We start from the raw sequence: 6,938 nt of genomic DNA, 5'->3' as shown, positions 1-6,938 counted from the left end.
AATGTATTTATTTAGAAATAGGCAGTATAGTCTACATTTCTCATTAAACGTCAAGAGCCAAGTTGAACTCTGACATCTTTCCTTCTGTTTGTAGCTGGAAGTTCCGGTTGTTGAATTAGTAATTCAGCAGATATGATGAGTCTGATTTTGTCAATTTTACCTGTGAAAAAGGATGAAAACGCATTGCATTTATTAGTTGAGAGCAGTTCAGGCGCTAATTGTGAGGGGGGATTTGTTAACTTCTACTGATAATGTTAGAAAAGAAAGACGGTCTTGCTTTGCATATTTCAGAGTTATACAGTATACAGGCCAAAAGTTTGGACACACCTTCTCATTTCAATGCGTTTTCTTTATTTTCATGACTATTTACATTGTAGATTCTCACTGAAGGCATCAAAACTATGAATGAATGCAAAGTTATTTGGCCCACAGATGAATATTTGTCAAGTTATGGCTTGCTGAATATGGTATTAAATTTATGTCATGGAAATAAAGCATTGAATGAGAAGGTGTGTCCAAACTTTTGGCCTGTACTGTATGTGCGGAGCATCTCTTTATGGATTTCATAGTGGATCTGAAGTTTATTTACGTGTATTTATTAGGGCTGTCAATCGATTAAAAATTTTTTATCTAATTAATTACATACTCTGTGATTAATTAATCTAAATGAATCGCATATATATTTTTTGCTGTGAAAGTATTTTACATATTTAAATTCAAATGAATCATTGAATAATCAGAATTAGTGACATTAAAGTTCAAAAACTCTTTTATTATTATTTTCAATGTTCAAATAATTGCCATAATAATCTATGATATGACCTAATATGCTGAGGAAATAAATTCAAAAGTGCTTGAGGGGAAGTTTTTTTTTTCACATACAAGGCATTTCAGGCCACAGATATAACCTAGGGGACACAATGAAAATAAATTAACACTCCCCTCAATGTCAACACTTATTTCTTTGCATTGATGTGCGACTATAGAGTTGATGAACTCCGGTGATATGCAAATTCCTTGCTGCAGACATTGCAGAGGACTTTATTTTCAACACTTTATTTTTTATGAACATCATCAGGCTGTTTTTTAAAGAGTAAATGTTCCAATCAGGCAGCACGTTTTCTTCTCTCTCCTTCATTTTACAGTCTAATTTTTACTGACTAGAACGGCTCGGGGTCAAAGGTCATCCGGAATCGATTAATCTGCACTAATTTTTTTTAATCAGTTATTTTTTCTCAAATTAATTCATCGAAATTAATCAGTTATTTTGACAGCCCTAGTATTTATGTTAAGTGTATTTACGCCATTTTCTTTCAGTCTTCCTTTAAGGAGTTTAACCGCTGAATTTTGCCTCCATGGTGCTTTCACCAGATTTGATCTTAGACGGTGAGTACACTCAAATCCATGCCAACGCTCAGATTTATAAAAACCGTCTTTGACGTGGAAAAGTGCTTATCTCCACGTCAGGTTCAAACTTGACGTACAACCATTTCCTTGTGGTAATGCCGGGATACTGCAAGTAATCTGAGGTCTAAGTGCGATGCATTTTCAAAATTCCAAGACCAACGACGTTTTTGGACGCAGCTTAATGTTTCATGGTTTGGCATAAAACTGCTAATGAGATATAGCCCACTTAAGAAAGTGAAAAAACGTATATCTTACTTATTTCATAATATCTATATAAAAAAACACCAAGACAGAATAGAATGATTGAAACATTCTTACAGGTGACCTAGTATATTTAGTGTTCTCACCAATCTAATATTGACCATAAAATGTCCAATTGTCCTCGTTTATGAGAGGAAAAGTACATTCGTGCCAGGGATGTAGTGATAAAATAAGAGGTGGGTGAACTATGAATTCTGCAATCTCGGTGAGGTGGACTGCGCCATGCGGTATTGGATTTTTTAAAAAAGGCATTCGAACATATTTGATAAAGGTGGAGGTTATTGTGCGGTATTGGGAATATAGGATAGTATTGGATAAAACAGTTTTGAATGTTAAAAGTGAATAAACTCTTTTGAGAGGTGGATAAACTCTAATAAGAGGTGGGTAGGCTACATCCTAATTTGCGCTCATACTGTAGGCCTATTCCCAGCTTCGTAACAGAAAGGTAATATTTGAATGTAAGCTATACAATGTAGGCTATAGATATTTTATATCATATATAGCCTACACAACCAAGGGACGGAAGTTATCCTCTGAAAGCAGGGCATCTTCATATTTAGTGTTGCGTCGGAGTTGCGTAAAGAGGTGCAGAGCACGCACCTGTTTGCTTTTTTTGACTGACAGTGCCCAAGATCATATGACAACACGTGAGTTGAATAATGTAGGCTAAAATATAAAGGTAGGCCTAAAGCAAACAATAAAGGACAATGTTTAAGCCATTGGACATTATTAAAAGAAAACGATAGCAAAGATATGCGGAATGAATGAATAATGACCGGCGAACTATAGGCTACTTTTTCAGCAAAAACATAGCTTATCCTGAATCACACGTACGATCATTTCAGAAATTATCTAAGATCAAATGAAGGATGGTTTCTACGCAACCCTTTTATAAATGAGGCCCCAGGTCTTTAACAGCTGTAGAGACATTGAGACCCTTTGTGATAACAAGGTCGAGGGTATGGCCGAGAGAGTGTGTTGGCCCCTGTACATGCTGTGTTAGGAAGAAAAAATCGATTAGTGCAATCAATTCCTTGGCATAATTGTTTTCAGAATTATCCACATGCAAGTTTAGATCCCCTGATATAATAAGACAGTCAAACTCTATGCAAATGACTGATAGCAGTCGAGAAAGCTGAATGTTTTGGAGGCCTGTAAATTGTCAGTAATAAAATCTGAGGAGAAGACTTAATGCATGCACACAGATATTCAAATGAACTAAAGTCACTGAATGATGACTGATTGCACTGAAAAGACGTCTTGAAAATTGTGGTTATCCCCCACCTCTTTTATTTGCTCTGGTAGCACTCAAAAAACTGAAATTTGGGGGAGTTGATTCGATGAGAGTAGGAGCACTGTTTGCTTGATCTAACCATGTCTCAGTTAAAAGTAAAAAATCAAGGTTGTGTGTGCAAATCAGATGATTTGATGATTTGTTTGAAATAGATCTTATATTTAGTAGTGCTAGTTTTGCTGTTGGGGAAATATGATCCATGGGGGAAATCTGAGGTTGTTGTGGTACGGGTAGGAGATTTTGACTGGCCTGTAAGCTCGATTTGTCTTCTATTACTTGTCAATACAGGAATAGAGAATGTCATGGGCTTACTGGGTCCCGGCATGTTCTCAAAACTACTGTCAGTACCATTTATACAACACTGTTATCATATAATTGTCCTCTGCAGCTGCCATCAGTATTTTCCACTGCACATTCCATGCTATATCAGGGGCATGTCTAGGGGGAGTCTGGGGGAGGCAGTGCCTCCCCTGAGATAAACCCTGCCCCTCCTGAGAAATGATCTGCATCGGGCGAAAAATACAAAATGCACACCCATTCTTCTCTGTTGGATTGCTCACAAAGTCCTAATCACACTGATATCATGTCACCTGACAGAGCATGATCTGAGCTTTCTGATGGTATTAGATAGTAGTTGCTGTGATAAACGGTTCGCGAGAAAATCAATGTGAATTTATATTAAATGTAATCATACCATAAAACAAATAATAGCACTCTGCAGGCACTCCAAACCGAGCAAACATGCCTCCAAGGAGCACCTCAGCTGTAGTACACGCGTCTTGATTGGACACAGTGTACGCCTCTGGCCACTTGGTGAAATAATCCACAGCCACGATGATGTAACGGTTTCCCCGGGGTGTCAATGGTAAGGGCCCCCCCATCACATCCACAGCTATACGGTCCATCGGATAGCCTACCCTCCTCTGCTGAAGTGGAGCATGGGAACGGCCCACGGGGCCCTTACGGGCAGTGCATGCGTCACCCTGGCGACAGTAGGACTCTACATCCCTCCTGCATGTGCTCCAATAGAACTGTTGTCGCACACGCTTCAGTGTCTTTTTCACCCCAAAGTGACCCACTCCAGGTTGCCCATGCATGGCTGCGAGGACCAATCCGCAGCTAAACTTCGGGACAACAGTCTGCCATTTAGGTAAACCTGTTGCAGGCTCCACCCAGCATCTCTTCAGCACCCCGTCATGTAGGGCCAACCCATCCCGCATAGACCACAGGCCCCTCACCGTGAGTCCATGAGCAGCTACATCTTCCCAGGATGGGCGATGTCCAGCCTCCACCCAGCTGAACACAACCCGGAGCTCTGGATCTTTACGTTGTTCGGTGGCCCAGGACATGTTGGAGGCCGGTAGTATGACTCGGCACTGAATGGATAGCAGTTCGTCCTCTAACACGTCAGGCGACGTGCCTTCAGCGCTGCCAGGTAGACGACTGCACTGTGGACATGCAGCTAAACAGCTCCTCCTGGACAGCCCATCAGCATTCTGGTGGTTTTCTCCCTTCCGGTGCTGAATCTCAAACTGAAACTCCTGTAGCTGTTCTATCCATCGGGCGACCTGACCCTCTGGCTCACGGAAAGAGAGGAGCCAACGCAGGGAGGCATGGTCAGTCCGGACCACGAAAGGAAGGCCACACAGGTAATGCTTGAAATGACGAACAGCTTCGACAACAGCCAACAGTTCTCTCCGGGTCACACAGTAGTTGCGTTCAGCTCTGTGGAAGGACCGACTGTAATACTCAATGACCCTCTCCCCATCTGCTGTCACCTGGGATAGGACGGCCCCGAGGCCTACATTGCTGGCGTCCGTGTCCAGGATGAAAGGGAGCTTCGGGTCTGGCGCCACAAGGATTTGGTGCACTACAAAGAGCCAGCTTCAGATTATCAAAGGCACGTTGTTGCTCAGGCCCCCAATGAAATTTCTGTTCCCTCCGAGACAACTGGTGGAGTGGGGCAGCCACAGTGGCAAAGCTTGGAACGAAGCGGTGGTCGTATGAAGCCAGACCCAGGAAAGACCTTAACTGTCGTAGGTTGCAGGGGGCTGGCCAGTCACGAACAGCTTCAGTCTTCCGGTGTTCGGTAGCAACCCCCTCACCAGTCACGTGGTGTCCAAGGAAGGTGACAGCGCGTTGCATCAGACTGCATTTCTCTGGGTGTAGCTTCAGGCCGGCTTGGGCTATTCTTGTGATGACTGCATCTAGATGACGCAACGCAGACTCAAAGTCCTTGCCATGTACGAGCAGGTCATCAAAATACACAAGACACCTTTCTTTGGGAATTCCCTGCAGCACACGCTCCATCAGTCGCTCGAATGTTGCGGGAGCATTACAAAGCCCAAATGGCATGGTCTTAAACTGCCACAACTCTGTCCCCATAGTGAACGCTGTCTTTGGTCTGGCATGAGCAGCGAGGGGCACCTGCCAGTAACCAGACCGGAGGTCCAACGATGAGAACCACTTCGACCCACCCACCTGATCCAGGGACTCGTCAATCCGGGGTAGTGGATATGAGTCCTTAACAGTCACCTCGTTGAGCCGCCGAAAGTCGATACAAAACCGCCAGCTGCCATCTTTTTTTGGGACCAATACAACCGGAGAAGCCCAGGGGCTGTCAGAGGGCTCGATGACTCCAGCAGCCTTCATATCCTCCAGACACTGCTCTGCAGCCAGCTGTCGAGAATGGGGCAAGCGACGTGCACGTTGACGGATAGGGGTTGCATCACCAGTGTCAATGCTGTGTTGAATCAACGGGGTCCTACCAACATCACCGGGGGTTGCAGCAAAAACAGCACGATGATGGTCCAGCACAGCCCATAGCATCTGTTTTTGTGAGCCAGGGGGCATATTACAGAAACTTCCTAACTCGAAAATCCTATCTTATCTGTTTGGTAACTACGGTAACAAGGGTTAGGATCGGATTTAGGAAAAAAGTCATTACAGATGACGATCCTAAAGTCAGTTTCTTATCTTAACTCCAGATAGGAAATGTGTATTACAGAAATATCCTAAGTTACCAAAATCCTGAATAAACTGTCCTAACTTTAGGATGACCCATCAGCTCTCCTAACTGTCAAATTACTGTTACAAATAAGCGAGATGGCTGCTCTTTTGTTACATGTAGCGCAGGTACTGTCTTGTAAATAAACTACCAGTGCTTTTTCAAAGTTCACAATGTCTCGTTTTAAATGTCAAGGCCCTCGGAAGTCTAACAATGAAGTATGGAGCTACTTTGAGACTAGTAAATGGTGTAAAACAGTGATTTATTTGCATGGCTAGGCGGATAACTAGCGCCCGATTTCTGAGTGCAGGGGACAAGCCGAGATGAGCTAGACATACGTTCACACTCGGTATCATGTTTCAACACACTTTAGGTCAATATCACACCGGAATTCTCCTTTAACAGAGGTGGCAAAAGCCATTGGTGGATTAAGCGGGTTACATCAAGTTTCCAACGGGTAATGAACTCCACATTGAATTATTATTATGATAGCTGCTAGTTGTGAAGTGAGGTGATCCAACAACAAGTTTCATCTGTTGCTAAGTAACAGACATAAAAGCTGAATGTCGATGCTAGATCGCCTACTTAGGATATCTTAACTTGAGATAAGATAGGATTCCTAAATTAAGATAGGATATGTTTCTGTAATACCAAATTGAGAAAAATTCTATCTTAACTTAGGACTTAAGATAGGAAGTTTCTGTAATACGGCCCCAGGTGTTTAAACTGAATAGTCTGATAAATACAAAGCTTCCCTCTGCTGGGAGTGGGCCACTGTAAATGTCATTTGCTGACACATGTGTCAATGGCAGGCCTAGTATGTGACACGGTACAGAGTTAGTATGGCAGTATGGTATAAATATAGTATGATAGTATGGTATAAATACCTGAAATTACTGAATGTTAGTACATGTTATATGGATTCCATTTCGCACCCCTTTTAAATATGCACAACTTTATTGTTTTATC

Source organism: Alosa alosa, chromosome 5 (assembly GCF_017589495.1).
Source record: "Alosa alosa isolate M-15738 ecotype Scorff River chromosome 5, AALO_Geno_1.1, whole genome shotgun sequence".
NCBI lineage: Eukaryota > Metazoa > Chordata > Actinopteri > Clupeiformes > Clupeidae > Alosa > Alosa alosa.
Note: the sequence above shows the minus strand (reverse complement) of the source record.